Here is a 24,276-nt window from a genome sequence, read left to right as displayed (position 1 = left end):
GCAAAACAATTATATTAATTGAATGGGAGCGTACACCGGGTGTGTCAATTGGACTCGATTGCCAATAAAACAAAATTCGGATAAAATGTATTTTGAACCTTTCTAAACTGAATAACTGTCTAAACCTATCTAGACATTTCAGTGTACTGCAGTGTTGATAAATAATCATAATCTTCAGTACAAGTATAAAGTAAGCAGGGGCAGATTCAGAAACTTTGAAAAACATGAGGTTACAACCGTGGTTCCTCATAAAAAGATGGTACTAGGACATTGACCTACAGTAGCTTTGATCCACAGCAAGAAGTCGATATGTGAAGAGTTCATGATACGAAGTTCGTATGACATGGCCTGACCCAAGAGCCAGATCGTCAACCCGATTTTTTTCGAGTTTCCGATAGGCATTTTTATTATAATATTATTTTCCGATGAAAAATCTAAAAGGTTTGTCTCCATTTCTTTCTTATTTGAAAAAAAATCATTTATACAAATGTGGTCCTTAAAAGTAGCTATCATATCATACAAAATAAATTGCATGTCCTCTTATTTTGACGTGTAGTTCTATTTACAAATATGACACACTTAAAAGGGTTTGTATAGTAGCCGGGCTTGTGAAAACAGGAGAGTGCTTGCAATATATCATGCATTACTTCGGCAAAATGTCCAAAATTATTATTTTCGTTAGGTATTTATTTGCAGGTGAATGTAATGTGCCCATTTCAGATGAAAGTATTACAGTATTACGGTATAAGTGTGGTCGGGCAGTTGTTCGTCCGTTAACAGGGATTGGAGAGGTTTTATGGAAATAGTATACACAAAGTCAAAAAGTTGTCTTGATAAAAGGAAACTACCATTCCTCCTTTTTGTCTGAGCAGTTGGATTTTAAGACCGAAAACGAGACACAGATAGTTGAAGCATTTTCGTAGCAGTTTTTTTTTGTATTTAAACAAAATATTGTCGTTTCTCTCGAAAAAATCAATAATTTAAGTTGACCTTTTCTATATTAAAATCAACTATAAAATTATAAATTGTATTCGGTTATTTTTTTCTTGAGTTTCAGTCCAGCACGCTGGTCGGTAGAAAAATGCCTCCGGTACATACAATAGACACCGAAGTAACAAAAAAATCCTATCTGAACGGTATTCTTCCGACCTACAACTGCAACGCTCTACGGTTTTAATGAATTATTGATCTTGAAATCGCCAGTCATTACTACGAAGCAATCGAAATGTACGGTGAAACGACAGTTCGTGATAAACAAACTAGCGAAAGGACTAGCGGAAACCCAACTTAGATTCGCGGATATACGTTCAGAAGTCAACGTTAATAAAATGACTGAACTTTTTCGTTAATTCTTTTTGGATTAATGGTAATTAGTGGCGTACTGATAAATCGAACAATGGCTTACATTTTCTAAAAACTACTCAGTGAGTTGTTTAATATCAAAAGCGCAACAACTAGTTTAAAAATAAAGACTTGATATATGATCAGTAACTGTTTCTGAACAAGAAATAAAACTGAATTCGGTGTGTTTTTGACATACATGAATCACTCTCTGTCTGATTTTAAGAAAGACTGCTATTAATGTATAATAATTGATGTATTTAATGTATATACAGAGTAAACTGTCTATTCCAACACAAATTTTAAGTTCGATTTGGGCAGGTGTTCAGTTATTCAAATATCATGGAAAATTTTATTAAAAAAAAGAAAAACAAATTACACTTCAGTTAATGAATTACTTCAAATAATCCAGTAAACGAAAACCTCCTTTTCTCCTTTTGACTTTAAAAGTAGTTTGTTTTAAACAAGTATTTTGTTTGCAAAACACATTTAAACAGATATAAAAAGATGCATAAATGTGTCCGGTTAAGACAGGTTATCAGATTTTTCATGGTTTGGTTGAGACATGTTTTACTGTATTTTACAAATGGATGTTTGAATCTTCTTTGTTGTGTTTGTCTGTTTTCCATGTCTGGTCTTTGTCCCTGGATTACATTCTTTTCATTTCCGCTAGAATCTTGGTTCCCTTGATTACTCTCTCAACTGTGTTGTTTCATTCGTGAACATTAGTTGGGAATGTTACATGTTTTGGAAGAGATGTATACACCAAGACTCAACAAGTGAAAGGAAAATAATAAAAAAAAAATATTTAAGAACACTTTGTTGTTTATGCCAATTAATCATACACAATAGCATGATTCTACAATAGACCCTTTTGTGGTAAGTTGGTGAGCATGCTCAATATATACTTCTGCGAGGTAGGGCTTGGGTAGAACAAAAGAAATTTCCTCGCAGAAGTGTATATTAAGCATGCTCTACGTATGCTCATCGACTACCACAACGTTAGAACAAAAGGGTCTATGTACTGAAAATTCATGAATCAATGCGTGCATAGTTGATTGCAACTTTGAAATTTTATTCCAGAATACATTTTTGTTTTTAAATTTTGGGTTTGAGAAAAATTGCACATAATGATGTTTAACACTCCACAATTCATGTATTTGTTATTGCAATGTTAAGCCAGCTGCACATTGCAGTAATAATAAATATAATGCAATAATTTTTTATTACCACTACATTGGATTTGTCTCAAGTCTATCTTTTCTCAATTGTAACCCACACTTCTTCGCTTGGGGATGTAACAAATCCATAGATTGGAGTGATCACCTGACCTTCCACCATATTAAATTTAAATTTTTGTAACAAGGTCACAATGAGAACAGTGACCTCCGCATAGGCAAACCGATAACCTGGACAAATCCTTTTTCCAGAAAATCCAAATGGTTTAAAGGCAAGCGAGTGTCGCTTCTTTTTATTCTGAGGAGAAAAGCGGTCAGGATTAAATCTGAAAAAATAATATGAATGTTAAGCAGTTAGTTGGATAGTAAAACATGCACTAGCAACCACATGTATTCGGCAATAGGAGAGTCCTTCGTGACGTCATCATTTACCTGTGGTTGGTATTTGTTGGCATAAAATCCATTGATTGGAATGGGGCTTCAACATTGAATCATCAATTTTCATTTTTAAGATAATAAAAAATACTTTTGGTTCCTTAAACTGCAAATAAAACTCATTTTATCAATGGAATTCAGTAATTATTATAATGATTTTATAAGGAAATAAAGGTTTACATATAATTTTCATTACAAAATTATTTTTCAAGTGAAAGAGGTATAAATTCATATACAAAAGATGAATTATTTTATCTAAATTAAACAATTTACAGAACCAATAATAAAGTTTGGAAAATATGGATTCTTATCATCAAATTTTCAATTGTTTATTTAGTTGTGTATTTGCCAACAAATTGGACACTCAATGATATGCAAATTAGTTGATATGACATCACCAATGAGATTTGCGGAGAACTCTCCTATAGCCAATCTTAAAATGTACACATGTACTACTACTCTTAATGTACAATAAATGTACATATGTACTACTCAGAATGAAAAAATAAATGTACACATGTACTACTCTTAATGTACAATAAATATACATATGTACTACTCAGAATGAAAAAATAAATGTACACATGTACTACTCTTAATGTACAATAAATATACATATGTACTACTCAGAATGAAAAAAATAAATGTACACATGTACTACTCTTAATGTACAATAAATGCAAACGAATTTTTATGTTTGTTTATTTTCGCGGATTCTGCCAAGTGAGCATATTTGCGGGTATCAATTTTCGCGGTTTTAAATATTGGTAAACACTTCAGAGTGTTTTAAATCACTTTTGCTGGTATCTTTTTCACGTTTGTCTGAAAACAGGGAAATTTAATACGCTTACAGTAACCTATTTACAAAGACACAAATCTAGAAAAAAAGTAACCATGATTTTGCTCTACATTGGAAGTTCACGTAATTAAGACACGCTATGCATCTATTACAATTTTTTTTCTTCAGAAAATGAAAATGCTGTTCAAGTGTCCAGATATTGCCAAAAACCAATGCCTGCCTCACTGTTGTTATATTTAACCACATTACTAAACAATATTAAGTGTAAGTATTCGTAAGAATCAGGCAAAATGGGAAAAATCAGACACGTGACTGTAGAAACCCCACCGATCTGACAAAGTTATATCATAAGAATGCTTTCTCTATTTGACAAGACGATTATGTAATATGTGCATCATTGGTTTTCTCAGAAATGTTAGAGAAATAAGGTTTTCGACAGGATTATCTGCCCTTGAAATGTTCGTTTTCAGTGCATTTTAATGAAATTGTAACTCAATGGTCCAGCATGATATGGAAAATCTTGTCTGTTTTCCTTGATTCTGATCGTGCAAATAGTCAATTTACACTATCAGAATGATGGTTTTTTTCATACCATGTTTACCTTACTGTCTGCTTCTTACATGGACTGACACTTATTTGCCTTCTCATAGTATTGGTGTAGTTTGAAAACTTTTTTTTAAATACAAAAAATATGTTATCACTCACATGCTAAGTTTCATTTAGAGATATAAAAAATACCTTAAGATAAAACTTCTCACAACCACAGAAATGCAAAACAAACAAAATGATAAATAAATAAATAATATAAAATAATCTGTGAGCAATGCTTGCTGACCCCACTCTCCCATTTGATAAAATAGACATTTTGACCTCCATATTGAATCCAATCAAAATTTAAGACAGGAGGTGAGCAATGGGAAGAAGTTAAAAAGATTCCATAAAAGTTCAATTAAATTCCATTGTGTGGTAAAGGAGGAGTAAAGGCTAAGTGATGGGTCCATATGTCCCAATATGCACAAATGAAAAAGTCCATGTTTTGCTTTGTGAAACCCCAGAATCAAAATCAAAAATAGGAGGGGCATGCAATAAAGGTTCTTGCACTGAAAGTTTAATTACATTCTATGTTAAAGGAGGTGAAATGGATGCATAGATGGGTCCTCCATACCCCCATGTTCGCAAATGGAAAGCACATGTTTTGCAATGTGAAGCCCCCTGATTGATTTCTAAACATACCTTGTTGGTTCTTCCCATATTCTCTCATCATGAAAGCTAACCCCAACAGCATGAAACACTGGAGTCTAAAATTTAATTATGTCTGTTTAAACACAAAACTATTCAATTAACTGAAACAAAAAATATATCGATTTTATTTCATTTCTTTCAGATATCACCCCCATCCGTTATATATTGAGCGATTGATCAAACATTGCGGATGCGGATCAAAGATCTCGAGTGTCACATGACATGTCGAACAAATCTTATCTTGTCTTTCATGCATATCGTGCAGAAAAAGTAATCAAGGGAACCAAGATTCTAGTAGAAATCAAACGAATGTTATCCAGGGACAAATACCAGACATGGAAAACGGACAAACACAATAACATACACAAAATAACCAACATAATACGTACAAAGCAATGAAAAAATATATGCAAATTGGACTCAACTAAAAACTTGGAGCATGCATGGACCGGTAAGGTAAGTGTCCTCTGTTTTTCTAGAAACACACGCCGAGTTGTTCATAAAAGTTCAGGTCTGGGGTCGACGAAAGGGGAAAAATTATGACACGTTGAACAGATCAGTTCTCAATGTGAAGATGTATATACCGAAACGATTCACGATGACGACCAAACAAATTCTATAGTGATGACCTCAATCTTGTACAACATAACCCTGTTCCAGATGTCTAATTGTAAGAAGTCTAGCACGGTACAAACAGTCTACGTATTTAAGGTAAGCTATGGCATAGCATATGAGTTGTGATAATAAAACTCCATACGAAGGTGCTGAAGGGATTTGACAGAGATAAAAGAAAAGTTGAAAATACGGAATGAAAAGTCATCGTGTTTGTGGTATACTTTGAAAAGGAGGGGTGCCAGCCCGGGCCCCTCAAAAGGTGTGCTTGGACATTATTTGACATTATTTTCGCCATGTTAATTGTCAAAGTATTTTATTTTCACCAGGTTAACGGTCAAAATATTAATATTTTTTTTCTACATACATCGAATCAAATGAAGGATAACATTGATTACAAACTGAAGATGTATCATACCTTATACTTTCAGTAGATAGATTTTCCTATTTTTTCTCAAAGATGACCTTGGAAAAACATATTGTAAAATTATAGGTCATCGAACTAAATCTCGAGATAGCGATTTTTTAATAAAATTTTATATTCATTCTGTAGGGAATTTTCACTCTTTCGATGACCGTAAAAACTGGTATATAAATATTTCTAACAACACTGTATAAAGAACACTTATTTGACAGTAGAACATCTTGGAAAAAGGAAATTGGGGTCAGCGAACTTTAACTTTTTTCTTGTAATATAAAACAAAACAAAACAAAAGCAATTCCTATAACATTTCTAAAGAAAATTTTCCCACCGATTACCCCCTTTGAAAGAAGATTTTCAAAATTAATGTTTATAATTTCACTATATATAGGTTTAAACCAATAAATCTTTCTGAAATAATTTAAAGACGGCTTTTTACATCATTTCTAACACCATTTGTTCATGGAAAATACATACTTCTGTATGCATTCGCAAGGTGACAGAAAAGGAAGGTTACTGTAATAGGTTCGATTTACCTTAGAATGGTTTTACCAAATATGCAATCTAAAAGAATTTAAGAACATACAATTTGCAGTTGTGTGGTTACCACCAGACAAAAACACCAAACTTTCAATCTTCGTCATTTCATCATCCTCCCAATATTCCATTAACAGATCTATCAGGAGTTCTTCCCCCTTTTCTATCGGAGGATTATTACGTCTCTGTTCAATAGCCTGCTCAATAATTTTGTGGAGTTTTGTTTTTGCTGTAAAATAGAAGATAATCATCATGTTACAAACAAAACTATCCAGCATGTACGTCCAATCCTACAGAAGTAATTTTGTAACGTTTATTTTTTGCCTCGTGGATCGTTATGGTGTAATCTTCTGCAGTACGAGACCGATTTGTTCATCATCTTACAAATATACAGAAGAAGATGTTTACAAAATGCTGGAAAAATTGTAAATCGACAAAATATTTGTCTAGTGTGGTGGACGCATTTTCCAACAAACGGTCGGCATTCCGATGGGAACAAATTGTGCTCCTCTACTTCCTGACTTTTCAGATCCGAAAGAAAAAAATATTGTTAATCTAGATCCGTTAATGTCAGTTTCCGCTATATAGATGACGTATTATTTTTAAATAATCCTTATTTCGGTTATATGGTACATTGCATCTAACCCAATGAAGTTGAGATAAAGGATTCTACAGACAATGTGAGGTCAGCCTCATATCTTGACCTACACTTAGAAATCGATGGTAAAGGAAAACTATTGACCAAACTTTACGACAAACGTGATGACTTTTCATTCAAAAATTGTCAACTTTCCTTTCATCTGTGGCAAAATCAGCACCTGCGTATGGAGTGTATCACAACTCATACGTTATGTCAGGGCTTGCCGAAACTACGCAGACTTTTTTGTATCGCGTTAGAATTTTAACAAATAGGCTTCTGGAACAGGGTTATGTTGCTACAAGATTGAATTCATCACTACATAAGTTTTATGGTCATCATCATGAACTCACGGATCGCTACGGTGTATCCATCTGCGCCATGAAAACTGATTTGTTCAACGTGTCATAGTTTTCCTTTCCTCTTTCGTCTACCCCGGACTTGACTTTTTTATGAGCAACTCGGCGGGTGTTTCTAGAAAAGCAGAGGACGATTACCCTACCGGTGCACCTATATGGTCCATGTTCCAAGTTTTCAGTGTAGTCAGAGCTCATTTGCTTTTGTTAGTTTGTATGTATGATTTTAGTTACTTTATGTTCTTTGTTGTGTATGTCTGTTTCCGGAGTTTTGAAAAATTTAGGTACAACTTCGGATGGTACCGGATATGTGTGCAAAGTTTCGTAGGAGTCAGCCATATGGTTTCTAAGAATTTGTCTGGAAATGTATATTGATGGGGAGACGGAAGATGACGGAATAATAATAATAATAATAATAATAATAATAATAATAATTATAAACGGAGTAAAAACAAAAAGTCACCGACGTTTCGTTACCGGTGCACCTGGTCCATGTTCCCAGTTTTTAGCGGAGTCCGAGTTGCTCATTTGCTTTTGTTTCTTTGTATGTATGATTTTAGTTACTTTATGTTCTTTGTTGTGTATGTCTGTTTTCCAAGTCTGGTTTTTGTCCCTGGATTTTATTTTTTTGGTTACCGCTATAACCTTGGTTCCCTTGATTACTCGTTCACCGTGTCATAGCTCGTCTACATCGGACGTAACATTTTATGAGCAACTCGGTGGCTATTTCTAGAAAAAACAGAGACGCTTCCCCTACCGATGCACCTGGTCCATGGTCCCAGTTTTTTAGTGCAGTCCGGGTTTATCATTTATTTTTATTTCTTTGTACGTGTTTCATTTTTTTTACATTTTGGTTATTTCATATTCTTTGTTGTGTGTGTCTTTTTTTCCTGTATAGTCTTTATACTTGGAATATATTCTACTGATTTCCTCTCGATTTTTGGTTGCATTCATTTCTCTCTCTACCACTACGATTTCTTTAAAATTACATATTCCATTCTTTTGTTTCCATTAATAAGTCATTTATTTACTGACACAATATATTGTAAGAGAAAGCAATGCATATACTCTATCTTCATGAGATAAAAAAAGATATCCACACAAAGTATGGCAGATTAGCGCCAAAACTAAACTTCACATACACATACAGAGTGTATTTTTCGACAATACTCTGACATTGTATATATATAAACAGGCTTTTCCAAATGTATCATTGATTATTCATTACTTGCCTTCACACAAAGCTTTCATTCTTTGATTTTCAGCATCAGGTTGATCTTTTAAATGTTTAATAACTTCAGTAAATATCTTGTGAAATGAACAAAAAATCATAATTATTAATATGAAATGATTAGATCGTTGAATATAAACTGCAAATTTAAACGAAAGAAATGACAATTAATTTTCTCTTCATAATCTAGTCAATAAACCCTTTTGTGGTAAGTTTATGAGCATGGCCATTATACACTTCCGCGAGGTAGGGTTTGGGTAGAACAAAATATTTTCCTCGCGGAAGTGTATATTGAGCATGCCACACGTATGCGATCGACTATCTCACAGTTAGCATAAGAGGGTCTATAAAACAGTTTTCTAGCTTAATCATTTTTGGAACATATATGATTTGAATTAACAGCAAGTTAAATAGTTAACTCCATTGAGTAGAATTAGTATATCCTTCATGTCTTAAGCAATTAACAAATATCAATGAGATATAGTGAAACCTGCAAAAATCGAACCTTGAATAATCCAAAAACCTGTCAAAACTGTTCATGATATCTTTACATCAGTTTAAATGTATTTTGAACCTAGGTAAACCGTACCTATTGTATAGACAAAATAGATTCGGTTTAGAAAGGTTTCACTGTATAAGGTCAATAAGAAGTTAAAATCTCTGTCAATTGTTTAAAATCATCCAAGGAAGTTCATTATATGTGATGGTAATCTAATATATCTATTTAAGAAGCAGTTTTTATATATAAAAAATCAGACAGGAGATGATTCATGTGTGGCAGAGTGAAATTAACCAGGAATTGAGTGTGTATACAATATTCATTGTATTTTACTCTTTCTATAATTAATGCATTGTATTTCATTTATTATATGATGTATGATTTGAGATTAATAAATGAATGGTTTACATGTTAATAAAAAAAAACTTACTCACATTTATATTAAAATATATACATGTTGTTACTTGTATCAATGAGTAATCAAGGGAACCAAGGTTATAGCGGTAATCAAAAGAATATAATCCAAGGACATAGACCAGACATAGAAAACAGACATACACAACAAAGAACATAAAGTAACTAAAAGTATACATACAAAGTAACAAAAGTAAATGAGCAACTCGGACTCCACTAAAAACTGGGAGCAAGGACCAGGTGCACCGGTAAGGTAAGGGTCCTCTGCTTTTCTAGAAACACCCGCCGAGTTGCTAATAAAAAATCAAGTCCGGGGTAGTCAAACGAAGAAAGGAAAACTATGACCCTTTGAATAAATCAGTTTTCATGGTGCTGATGAATACACCATAACGATCCACGAGTTCATGATGACGACCATACGACTTCTGTAGTGATGACTTCAATCTTGTAGCAACATAACCATGTTCCAGAAGCCTATTTGTTAGAGTTCTAGCGCGATACAAAAAAGTTTGCGCAGTTTCGGCAGCCCTGGCATAACGTATGAGTTGTGATATGAACACTCCATACGCAGGTGCTGAAGGGATGTTGCCACAGATGAAAGGAAAATTGACAATTCTGAATGAAAAGTCATCACGTTGTCGTAAAGTTTGGTCAATAGTTTTCCTTTACCATCGATTTCTAAGTGTAGGTCAAGATATGAGGCTGACTTCACATTGTCTGTAGTATCCTTTATCTCAAGTTCTTTTGGGTAGATGCGATGTGTCAAATCCCCGAAATTAGGATTGTTTAAAGATAATACGTCATCTATATAGCGAAGACTGAGATTGAAGGATCTAGCCAAACAATATTCTTTCTTTCTGATCAGATCAGCTATAAAGTCAGCCTCATAAGAGTGAAGAAATAGGTCAGCAAGTAAAGGAGCACAATTTGTTCCCATTGGAATGCCGACCGTTTGTTGAAAAACACGTCCACCACACTGGAAAAATATGTTGTCGATTAAAAATTCCAGCATTTTGTAAACATCTTCCTCTGTATATTTGGAAGATGATTTGGAATTATTTCTTACAAAGTATGAGGAATCTCTACCAAGAACTATATATCTGTATCTAGGTTTACCATCTTTTTTGGAAAAACAACGATGTGTAATGTTTTTAAGTCGGGATTTGAACTGAGTATGGGGAATAGAAGTATACAGTGTTGAAAAATCATAGGTTTTAATGCTATTATATTCAGATAATAGTCTTGAACTGATTGTCTCCAAAAGATCTTTCGAATTTTTCAGGATTCACATTGAATTAATACCACTACAGGAGTAACAAGTGTTGTGGTAGGACTGTAGACCTTCTTTGACAGTTATGAGTATAGAAGTTAAAAGTTTTGAAAGAGGTTTGGTGGTACATTTTGCAGATCCAGCTATGAAACGTTGTTTGTATGGATTGTTGTGAAGTTTAGGAATCCAGTACATAGACGGTAAATCACAATCATCGTCCTTGGTAGAGAGACCAAAAGAGGATAGCACAGATTTATGGTTTTCCACAATCTCTTCTTTGGGTAGAGTGCTATTATTTTCTACGTCTACCTCTGATAATAAACATTGGATATAAAACGTTTTGCAGACAAAAACAATGTAGTTTTGGGCTTTTTCTGCTGGTACGACAACATATTTGTCATGTATAGTAGACAATGTTTTTGCTACATCGGTGTCTTTGAAAACTGATGTACCCTTGGCACTCATTGACCCACTTAAAATTTTCATTCGTTTCAAAATTAAAGACCTCACGGCCTTCAACCACTCTGACAGAGAATCAATGTCTTCTTGTTCTCGTTTTATCCATTTTCTTGCATAGTCCTCGACGGCATCCATAAGAACTTTAAAGTTATAATTCCAATTTATGGAACGTGGTTCACGGTACTTGGGACCTTTAGAAAGGATATTACGTGGAGATTCGTTTTCGATAATGGTTAAATCTCCCGTAACGACGTGACCAGAAGGACCATATTTGAATGGAGAGGTTTTGCAAGAACAGTCAGGTGGTTTAGCCTTGAAGTCCTCAATCTCGCGGTTCTGCAAAAGCCTTTTATAACTGAAAATTTTGGATGCGATGGGTGAAGTATAGGAATATGAAATAATTGGTATGGATTTGTCTTTGAAATATGGGGGAATTTTGTTGGTAACGTTTTTGTGATGGAGGATGTTAGCCAAATTAATTGCATCTATACCTTTTTTGACAAACGGTAGTGGAAGAAATGATCGTTTTTCGTCATCTTGACTTTTCACACAAACTGGTTTAAAGAGTCTGTGGAAACCAATATCCAAAATGATGGCAACAAGTCTGTATAATGATGAAGTGGGGTCAGAAACAGGAGTGTCAAGACTTGTTTTATAAAGGGAGTGTAGTAGAGTGAGAGGTATAGAATTAAGTTGGGTTCTAATGTGATAAAGTCCAAGAGGTTTTTGTATGAAAGGAAGGAGACCAATATAATGGATAGTCAGTTACTTTGACTGATGAATTTACCTATCAGCTGATAAGCTATTTATATAAGTCTCTGTTTCTGTTTTATCTATTGTTCTATTCAGGTCACATGTACTTTAAAATTCTCTTTGGGGTTTCTTTGGAATGTGAGTACTATTCTCTTTGTGTTTGCTGACTGGATGGCAGACATATTGATTTCTTTGAGATTTTGTATAACTTTGTCTCTGGTTTCTGCCTAGTATTCCAATATAGATCTACTTTGAAAGTTTAGTTGTATTGCTGAGTTTCTGAAACGTGTATTTGAACTCACCGAATTCAGTTTTATTTCTTGTTCAAAAAGAGTTTCTGATCTTAGTGTTTCATTTTGTTGTTGCACTTTTGGTTTAAAAAACATAAACATTGTACATGAAATTGGCACTTTGCAAGAGTTATCGTTCCTGATTTCGTTTGATTTGTTTGATTTTAGTTGGAGATAAATGTATAATTTTCTAAAAAGTACAGATCTGAATGCAGAAATGATAATTGTTATATGAATGTATAGCATATGTAGATTAATAAAGCGTCGTTTGTTTGGTGTTTTTTTTTGCTACACCATAAATCACTTTACAACTGGCATTGTCTTATTTTTATTTGGACTGGTACTTAATCGTACGGTAAAGTAGGGTTAAAATGCATTGAAACTGATGTACAGGGAAAGTGTTTGGTTTAAACAGGTTTCACATATCATCGATGACAATGACCAATTCGATTAAGTTGTCCAATTTTGTGTTGTTTTAATTCTTTTTCTGCAGTTTTTGGAAACAGATCCTGGAATTAAGCATTGAAACGCAGACCGATTTTCGAATTTCAAAATCGTATGCATATGCAATAAGAAAAATAAGGAAAAGAAAACGAAAATTAGTATTACTTACAATACCATATAACCTTCTGAATTCCAAAACATCTTTATCATTACGGAATGTATCGCCCATTAAACACACTAAAGCCAGTTTTACAGCGAATTCATTCATATATTGACTGAGGGCCACGTGTTCTTCATCCACCAAGGATGAAATTTTTTTTTACAAGGTCATCTGAAATCTGAAAATATTAATGGTCACTTCATTATGTTAATACTTTTTACTGTAGCATATTATCTACAACTCACAACATGCAGGATGATGTGGATGGCATGTGTCAAAATACGAAAATAAATCCATTTATGCATAAACCCATTGTAAATGTTTGTATGTTAAATCAAACAACGATATATGGTATAATATCAAACATCGAACAAAATATTTTAAAAAAATTTCACGCACTGTTTATATTTCGGTCTACAAAAAAAATGGTTTTTTTTTCAACAAATATAAGCACAACCAAGTCCCCTATTCGCCATTCCTTCATCATTCCTGTAAAATTGTGTCCGTTTTCAATCATGAAATGCTTTTTTAAAGTTATTGTAAGTAGAATACCTTATTTCCTTAAGCCGAAGTCTAAGTTGTTGATACAAAATTGTGTCTCAGAAGAGACATGTCACCACTCTGTTTCCTATATGCAATGTGTTTGAAGTATTGACTGCCTATTCTAAAGAGGCCAGGGATCGAACCTAGACATCTCGCATCGGAGGTAAGCACGCTACTCTGAAACTTACATGATATAGACCTTTCCTGGTAACTGTAGGATAGTCGACGAGCATGCGTGGTGGAGGCTATATTTAAAAACATCCGCGAGGAATATTCTTTTGTTGGACCGTTCGGCAATTTCCGTTAAAATATTTTTTGTGTAACGAGAAAAGCCAAAGAGTTCCGATTGGTTCTACCACACCCTTTCTCACTGAAGTATACGTCACACATGCTCACTGACTTACTTGTACCACGAAAGGGCCTATTGCTAATCGTGCTGCTAATGTAGAAAAGTCAAGCTAAAATCTAAGCTTACCTCTTGGAATGTCTTATAATATTTTGTTATTGCATCATGGGTAAAAACTTGGTCCTTCTGTTCCGGCCATCTTCCTTATTTGCATACTGTAAACAATCAATGCTGATCATATACTCCATTTCGTTGAACAAATCATCTTCAAAAGGAAGACATGGCTGTTAGAATTTGCTCATTGTCTCAAAATTAAGCTTGAAACTTCAGAAAAAAATACCTTAGTGTTAATAAAAATAGGGGGTCGAGGAGGGAAATCCGAAGATAAAAACACAACCCAAAACACATAATGTGACATGGACAAATAACAAGAAAGACAATAAATAATTAAGTTTACGTTTCGCTAAACGTGGGGCAAGTCACCTCCTGTACATTTATTGCCTCGAAACCGTGAAGTTTTGATGCAGCACATTATTATCACCCCAATAAGCAAATTATACCAAAATCTGAGCAAGTTTTGGAGGGACAATTTCATCCAAATCAGAGCATTTTAAGATTTTGGCGGGAACATCGGTTACCATGGCAACAGGCCACATATTTGTTTCTGTTTCTTGGCATAATCTTGTTAGGATTATCAAACTCAACGACTGCACCAAATTATTTCAAGTCCGGAGACACCTAGGTTTCCGAGATATTGCAATGTCCTATATTTTGACCTCTTTTTTTCAACGTGTCATAGTTTTCCTTTCCTCTTTCGTCTACCACGGACTTGACTTTTTTATGAGCCTCATATCTTGACCTACACTTAGAAATCGATGGTAAAGGAAAACTATTGACCAAACATTACGACAAACGTGATGATTTTTCATTCAGAATTGTCAACTTTCCTTTCATCTGTGGCAAAATCCGTTCAGCACCTGCGTATGGAGTGTTCATATCACAGCTCATACGTTATGCCAGGGCTTGCCGAAACTACGCAGACTTTTTTGTATCGCGTTAGAATTTTAACAAATAGGCGTCTGGAACAGGGTTATGTTGCTACAAGATTGAATTCATCACTACAGAAGTTTTATGGTCGTCATCATGAACTCATGGATCGTTACGGTGTATCCATCTGCGCCATGAAAACTGATTTGTTCAACGTGTCATAGTTTTCCTTTCCTCTTTCGTCTACCCCGGACTTGACTTTTTTATGAGCAACTCGGCGGGTGTTTCTAGAAAAGCAGAGGACGATTACCCTACCGGTGCACCTATATGGTCCATGTTCCAAGTTTTTAGTGTAGTCAGAGCTCATTTGCTTTTGTTAGTTTGTATGTATGATTTTAGTTACTTTATGTTCTTTGTTGTGTATGTCTGTTTCCGGAGTTTTGAAAAATTTAGGTACAACTTCGGATGGTACCGGATATGTGTGCAAAGTTTCGTAGGAGTCAGCCATATGGTTTCTAAGAATTTGTCTGGAAATGTATATTGATGGGAAGACGGAAGATGACGGAATAATAATAATAATAATAATAATAATAATAATAATAACAATAATAATAATAACGGAATAAAAACAAAAAGTCACCGATGTTTCGTGGTAGGTGACTTGATAAAAAAATAAATGAATGGAAAAATGAATAATATTAAACAAATATAATCCCATCAACATAAGAATGAATCCGGGGGATCCGGAAAGTTGCACAGCTATTGCGATAGAAATGTTATATTCTGCATATTGAAATCGTAATTATGTATTCTACAACCAAGTCGACATACAAAAACACTAATTATTTTCTACATGACCATTAAAGTTTTTTTCTCGATGGACAGTATAAAATATATGTCTTTTGAAAAAAAGACACACTAAAACTGCAAACTGTACTTTGTAAACATACATAAAAAGGCTTCCATGCAGTGCTGTCCAGTCTTGTTTTCGGACATGTAAAGGTCATAAATACTTTTTAACATTCCCCACTTACAACTGTTCTAAAAAAGGTGATGTTAGCCATACATAGATTTTCAACAGTCACTAATCTTTTTAAAGACTTTTCCGGGCGCTCTTTTCTCCTCGGAAGTTCCCGGGCGCTTTTTAATAGGTCCCTATTGTTATTAAAACTTACGTGGTCTGTCAAACACGTTTAAGTGTTCTTTGAATAGTTCAGGAGAAGCAATGCTTGTTACAAACTGTTTTCTTATCCAGATCGATGCGATTGGCCCATACTTTTCATGAGTAGCCATCAGAAAGTCGTGTAGACTACCAGCTCTATCAATGTCTGGAAGGTTTCCATCCCTGAAACAAAAACAGATCTAGAATTTTTTTCAAAACTGATGATAGACAGAAATGTCTACTGTGATGATTGTGAAGGCACTTTCATTCGTGTAGCATGTCTCGTGGTTTGTCATATTCGTGGTCTTTCGTTTACCCGCACTTGACTTTTTATGAGCAACTCGGCAGGTGTTTCTAGAAAAGCAAAGGACGCTTACCATAACGGTGCGCCTGGTCCATGATAATCACCCCACCGAAATTTATAGTCCACCACACGAAATGTCGAGGTATTATCTGATACCCTCCGAAAAGTGGAGTGGTCGTCTTTGACTTTAGAACTGATCATTTTTAAATTTGTAGTTATTTATTACCATGAAATATAGGTTGGGGTTTTCGAGTTAAGCCATTTTGAATATTTTGCAACCCCTTTTTTACCATTACGTGGCAGGATATCACTTAGTGTTCCATTGTAGTTGTTCGCTGATCTATTTAAGTATAAGAAGGACTTCAAAGGGTTGTGAAATCTTTAGGATCTTTCATGCTAGAACAATACAAAAAGAAAGAGTAGTCAAGGGATACAAGATTTTTGCTGAAATAAAAAATAAAAACATAGATGGATCAGTTTGCTCGTGTAAAAGTATTTAAAATTTTGGCGGAAAAAGGATTTCTCTAGATTTTCCATATGTTTTGCTTTAGTAGGTAAATAGTAGGAAATAACAAGGGTTTCATAGAAGAAACTTACGGTGTGTTCAATGAAATTACGAAAAGAAAAGTGGGGGTCTGTGAGCAAAAATAACGAATGCTATGAAATGGATATAACTAGAAGAGTCCAAAATTCTGACAAAATGGCTGAACATGGCCAGCGAACATTTTTATTGTTTTCATTTTGAATTGATTTGTATTCTTTACTTTGCAAAACCGTGAAGTATGTCTAATCTGAACTCAGAAGAAACCGAAAACCCGTCTTAACCTTCGTGGTCGGCTACTTAATTAATTAGCCTACGCCCCTTCATCAGGTTACCTTAGATAAAAACGTCGTTTCTGTCTTTACCTAAGACTGGGGGTATTGTTTCTCTCTTTATAAGGTTACCTTAGATAAGTCGTTTCTGTCCTTACCTAGGACTGGGGGTATTGTTTCTCTATCAGGTTACCTTAGATAAGTCGTTTCTGTCCTTACCTAGGACTGGGGGTATTGTTTCTCTCTTTATAAGGTTACCTTAGATAAGTCGTTTCTGTCCTTACCTAGGACTGGGAGTATTGTTTCTCTCTTTATAAGGTTACCTTAGATAAGTCGTTTCTGTCCTTACCTAGGACTGGGTGTATTGTTTCTCTCTTTATCAGGTTAGCTTAGATAAGTCGTTTCTGTTCTTACCTAGGACTGGGGGTATTGTTTCTCTCTTTATCAGGTTACCTTAGATAAGTCGTTTCTGTTCTTACCTAAGACTGGGGGTATTGTTTCTCTCTTTATCAGGTTACCTTAGATAAGTCGTTTCTGTCTTTACCTAAGACTGGGGGTATTGTTTCTCTCTTTATCAGGTTACCTTAGATAAGTCGTTTCTGTTCTTACCTAGGACTGGGGGTATTGTTTCTCTCTTTATCAGGTTACCTTAGATAAGTCGTTTCTGTCTTTACCTAAGACTGGGGGTATTGTTTCTCTCTTTGGCATTGTCAGTAATAGGAGTAAGAGTAACAGTTGATTGGGTAAGAACAGAAAGCTACAAAGAAAAGCTTCTCAAATACTTTTTTTCGTTTGTGGAGGGTTCCATAGTTGTTCGAATTACACTTTGTCCTGTGTAGTTGTTTCATAAACTGTTTCAAGGTACGCTTATAATTCCGAAGTTTATTAAATGTTTCAGCCTAAAATTAGTTACTTCCTTAGTGAACTCACCAACTGTTTTACTTAGTACTCATATGGAGTGGGATCTCAAACTCTTTCACTATATACTCATGTAGTGAAGTATCGAACAGTTTCAATATATACTCGTGTTTTTTGCGTTTCAAACAGTTCAACTATATAATCATGTATATTTGGGTCTCAAACAGTTTCAATTGATACTCATGTGTATTGGGTCACAAACTGTTCACAATATACTCACGTGTATTTGGGTCTCAAACTGTTTCACTTTTTACCCATGTAGAGTGGGGTCTTTAACAATTTCACTGTATACTCATGTGGAGTGAGGTCTCAAACAGTTCCACTATATAATCATGTGTATTGGGGTCTCAAACTGTTTTAGTATATACTCATGTGTAGTGGGGTCTCAAACTGTTTTAGTATATAATCATGTGTAATGTGTAACTGGGTCTCAAACTGATTCTATTTGTACTCATCTGTATAGGGATCTCAAACTGTTTTCTATATGTGTAAGAGGACTACCATTTGATTCTGAAGGGTAGCTGGCAGTTTTTGTAAATTATTATAAACGTCGTGGTCTGAAAACAAATTTGGATACAAAGGAGTATGTTCCCAAAATACCAAAATATGCCCTAAAAACTAAAGCGTTTCAAATAAATATGATAATTGCATAATTCCGTAGTTGAATTCATGCCGTCGTTAAAAACAAAGTTTCATTGCTGTATATGTGTGTGTTGCTCTAAAATTGTAGATGAAAATAAAGCAAAATTAGAAAGTTAAGCTGCATTGTGTTAAAATAGCTTATATCATGAGGCATTTTTATGATGAAAATGTAGAGCGCACTTGTTGAACTCATTGATATTCATACAAAAATAGCCTTCAGTACCATCACAACTTCTGACAAATGATTTTGTTGTTCATACTTGCGCTCTATATTTTTGGATTGAAAAAACTACCTCTAATCCTCTTTATTTTGGTGAAAATTGGTTGAAAACTGTACAAAAGTTTGTGCTCTTCTAGTGACTAAATCATGATGCAACAACTTGTATTTTATGTGTAGAAGTATTCTAATAGTATTATAGCATAAAAAGCAAACAGAAAATTGAAAATTGTAGTTGAATTTTCTGCAAAAAAAGGCCTGAGACTATTGTTGGTGAATTTACTCATTTTCTGGCCTCAACTTACCAGAAATTTTTGATTTTCTGTTGCTATTAGTAATTGGCTTGATTAAGACAAATCAAAGTACTCAAGTACTGAATCAATTTATATCGATCGTTTGAATTTTTACACCTTAAATAATCGTAAAATTACAAAAAATGGTCATAAAAAGGAAAATGCCGAGGCTGGAGTAATACGTGTCTAGACATAAGCCTATTGTTATAAATGATCAGTATTAAACTTTTTCATTTATTTTTAAATTCACCATTTGGATTACAAAGGTCATCACAAAAAAAAAAAAAAAAAAAAAAAAAACACACACACACCAAATTCATGATGCACCGTAGCAGTACGCCACTCTGTGTAATATTCAGATTCGATGTCGGTTTACATTGGAACACCTAGATAAATGAACACAAAACTCTGCGAAGCACGTACATTAACATTAACACGAAAGTCTTAGAATATAATTTCAACAATTATGTCTGGTGCAGACAATACTAGTCATGCACCTATTAAAAATAGAACATAGGGGTCAGACATAAGATTTATGCATATATGTCCAAAATTGTTAGCTTTAACCAAAAACCTAAATGGGGTATATTAATAGGACTATTTTACTGTGTTAGTGTAAGATAATTACAGATGCTTTCAGGCTTTACCGATCTCAAGACTATGGCGACTGCTATATCAATTGTAATCTTCGATCTAAATTGATAAAAAGAAGTAAAGAAGTTTCCAGAAACAACAATGGCATAATATGGAACTTCACCCAAATGCTATACTTTGCAAACGACATAGCACTCTTTCTTATTTCTTGCATTATCTGAGAGGGCTGACTGCAGCGTCTCAAGTGAATTCCGAACTTCAGACGCCATTAGGAGATAGTGGATAGGACAAGTCTTATAATTGGGTAACACCAGGAATGTAAAATCACACTCAACTGAGCCTTGAAGTAAAGCGGAAAAGACGAAAACCAACCGTACAGTGTCATGAAAATAAATAATTTACCGCTATAGCATTTAAAGATAAATTTTCAGATTCGCGACATTTAAAAAATTAATATTCTGACCCGACAAAATCCGTCAGCTTCCCTCACAATCAAATGGTTGTCCCTTAAGTGTAAGGGTCTGTGAAAATCAGGCAAATGGGAAACATAAAAAAAAACATATTAAAAACCCACAGGTCAGACAATACAATTTCACAAAAGCATTTTTCTCCATTTGAAAATACGATAATTTGATCTATGAATCAATCATTTGTTCAAATTTTTTTCAATAGAATGTTAGACAAATTAATGAGGTTTTGACAGAATTATCTGCCCTTTGAATGTTTATTTTATGTGCATTTTGATGAAATTATACTCAATTTACGGAAATGATATGTCAAATCTTAACTTTTTTCCTTGAAGTAATTATTGCAAAGTTAAGGAGGTAGACATAGAGTAAGGGACACAACTCTTACAAATCAGTGCAGGGTTTGCATTTAGCATTTGACATCAATCTCATGTAAGCATCAAAGTAACTTGGATTGATTTCATTCTGTTTCAAATGAAAGCTTGATGGGCTTTAGTAAAAATGAAAATGATACAAACGTCACTGATTTCAAGAGTTATGTCCCTTATCCTAGGTCTCCCTCCTTAAATTACACTTTCAAAAGGGTAGAGTTTTATACCATTTTCACCCACTACAAGATTTTTACAGAGACCAACACTTAAATAGCACTCCACATAAGAATGGTGCAATATATGATACATGGTTGAAAAGTCTGCATATTTTTATTTTTGATATTTTGTTTAAGTAAACATAAGATTGCATGTGGCTTTTCATGGAAACCTTGTTCATAAGAGATAAAAATTGTATATAGTATGTTCAGTAGAATTCAATGGTAAGAGAGATAACTCTGTAAATGACACTAAACTACAATAGAAAATGTTGGATTTTCAATGTGTATTATCTTCTAAGAGCAGACAGGCTGGAATAAATTAATATACATTTCATATAATATCAATATAGACCTATAAAGCAACTTAATAATAAAAATAAAATGTGTAGCCATTTTTGGGATGTATCATATATAACAGAATTTGCATGATTCGTACATAGATTACTACTTAAATTACACTTTCAAAAGGGAGGATTTTATCATATCACTTTCGACAACTACCTGATTTTTTAATAGATTGACAATTAATTAGGCAAATGTTTCCCGCCATACGTACTCTTGTGAGGTAGGTTCAGGTCCGGGGATGGAACTTGGTCTTGATGATCCCTGTAACAAGAACAAAATAAAAAAAATGGTTATACCTGTAATAATAAAAATTGATGGCCCCTTCAACAATAGCAAAAAAATATGATAGTTGTAATAACAACGAAAATTGATGACCCCTTTAACAAAAATAAAAAGCAAGTACTCTCTTTAAAACAAAAGATAGCTACGCAATAAAATGCTTTTATTTACTTATAATTTTCTATATTTCATTCAAGAAAATAACACATAGCACGCAATTACAATTTTCGATACAGTTTATTTTTCGAACGAGCTATCAGTATTTGGCCAATTGGGAAACATAATTGCAATCAAGTGACTGGCGTTTCAATAGAAGAGAGTTCTTCAGGTCAAAGTGTAAAAAGCGAAACAATATCGACTGCGTCAGAAAAATGATGATTCTCTAACAACAAAAAAATTGACGATCCCTGCAACAACAACAAAGCATTGGTGATCCCTGTAACAACATCAAAGCATTGGTGGTCCCTGCAACAACAACAAAGCATTGGTGGTCCCTGCAACAACAACAAAGCATTGGTGGTCCCTGTAACAACAACAAAACATTGGTGGTCCCTGTAACAACAACAAAGCATTGATGGTCCCTGCAACAACAACAAAACATTGATGGTCCCTGTAACAACAACAAAGCATTGGTGGTCCCTGTAACAACAACAAAACATTGATGGTCCCTGCAACAACAACAAAGCATTGATGGTCCCTGTAACAACATCAAAGCATTGGTGGTCCCTGCAACAACAACAAAGCATTGATGGTCCCCGCAACAACAACAAAGCATTGGTGATCCCTGCAACAACAACAAAGCATTGGTGATCCCTGTAACAAAGCAAATTATTGATGGTCCCTGTAACAACAACAAAGCATTGGTGGTCCCTGTAACAACAACAAAGCATTGATGGTCCCTGTAACAACAACAAAGCATTGATGGTCCCTGCAACAACAACAAAGCATTGGTGATCCCTGTAACAACAAAGCATGGATGGTCCGTGTAACAACAACAAAGCATTGGTGATCCCTGTAACAACAACAAAGCATTGATGGTCCCTGTAACAACAACAAAGCATTGATGGTCCCTGCAACCACAGCAAAGCATTGATGGTCCCTGCAACAACCACAAAGCATTGGTGGTCCCTGCAACAACAACAAAGCATTGGTGGTCCCTGCAACAACAAAGCATGGATGGTCCGTGTAACAACAAATCATGGTCCCTGCAACAACAACAAAAAAAGTCAAAGGACAAACACCTTAAAGTAAGTCTTTTGACCTAATGGTCAACATTTTATGCAAAAACAAAAACAAAAACAAAAAGGGAAAAAAACAAACCAAACAACAACAACAACAACAAAGCATGGATGGTCCCTGTAACAACATCAAAGCATTGGTGATCACTGTAACAACAACAAAGAATTGATGGTCCCTGTAACAACAAAAATGTCAAAGAGGAAACATCTTAAGTACAAATGTAAGTCTTTTGACCTAATGGACAACATTTTCTGCCACAAAAAAATACAAAAGAAAAAAACAAACCAAAACAACAAGAAAAAGAACAAAATATCAAAAACTGGAATTTTTTTGACAAACGCTTGAGGAATATCTAAGAAAGAAGTTTTTTCACAAAATGAGCAAATTTTCTGACACGCCCGCCCCCCCCCCCCCCAAAAAAAAAAAAAAAAAAAAAATTAAAAATAAATTTAAAAAAAAAACTCCCTTATAGCCTTGTATAACCTTTTGTCCGACTGCACAAAAGTTGAAATGATCATACAGTTGTTCCTTATTAATTGTATTTTAATCATAACTTAGGTCACTCAAGGAACTACAATGTCTCTCTTGTAACATAATGTGATATCTCACTATCTATTATGTTAACTTAATGATAAATGTCAATGACCTTCTGAGATTATACCAATATATATCTATGCAGTAAAAATTAATAGGACTAGCATAATCCGCCAACATCAAACCCTGAAACATATCTAAACCAAATAAAGCTCTTTATATCAATTTAAATGTGTTTTGAACCTTGATCTGTAAACCAAACATCTATCTTCTCCGGTCCAATTTTAATTTTGATTTCTAAGGTCTAAAAGTTGTTCGTTTACACAGGTCTCATTGTACTTAACTTAGTCTGCACTTTTTTCTGCGCAATAGGCTTATCAAATTTAGACCACAGCCATGGCAAAAAGTGATAAACATGACCAATATTACGTGTAACGCATAGGCTATGTTTATTAAAAATATGGAGAAACTGGTCCTTTTAGAATCAAATGAAATGTAGATCACGAAACGAAAACTCCATTTCATCATTGTTTAACCACGGGCTGGCCATTTATGTCGCATTGTTTTTCCCCTCCTAAGCAATAGTGAGAGGTCAAAATAACTTACCGGAAGAAGATAAATAACCACAATCAATAGAGACACCACAAAAGTAACAGCAAATATAACAAAATCTAACATTCTCCTCAAAGTTACAGTGTTATGTAATCCGGCAACACTTCCTGCACATGGAGATAAACACGTATAATACTCTATTTTTAAACTCACTACAGCCACTTTAATACCGAGACATCGCTAAACGTATTAATCAACACTTACACGTGTTATTTTTATTATTTTAGAGCACGTCTGCTTTTAACACGTGTCGGTAAGTATACTTTATGAGAAGATATCTTACAAAAAGTAGAAGAATTTACGAAATTATATGA

General features: G+C 34.3%; 1 pseudogene across 1 annotated transcript; it reads right to left on the bottom strand.

Annotated features, from left to right (window-relative positions):
• Positions 1-2,549: 2,549 nt before the first annotated feature.
• LOC148602272 (cytochrome P450 20A1-like) lies at positions 2,550-24,276 on the bottom strand (annotated as a pseudogene). Its single transcript, XR_015916761.1, has 10 exons — positions 23,957-24,276; positions 21,510-21,559; positions 16,130-16,299; positions 14,079-14,232; positions 13,088-13,237; positions 8,791-8,866; positions 6,615-6,794; positions 5,698-5,711; positions 4,987-5,051; positions 2,550-2,845 (listed from the first exon to the last, which is right to left on the bottom strand). The product of XR_015916761.1 is annotated as a cytochrome P450 20A1-like (transcript).

Source organism: Perna viridis, chromosome 11, assembly GCF_037379345.1.
Source record: "Perna viridis isolate PV_CMFRI_1.1 ecotype Kerala chromosome 11, ASM3737934v1, whole genome shotgun sequence".
Taxonomy (NCBI): domain Eukaryota; kingdom Metazoa; phylum Mollusca; class Bivalvia; order Mytilida; family Mytilidae; genus Perna; species Perna viridis.
Note: the sequence above shows the minus strand (reverse complement) of the source record. Positions and strands in the feature narration are given on the sequence as shown.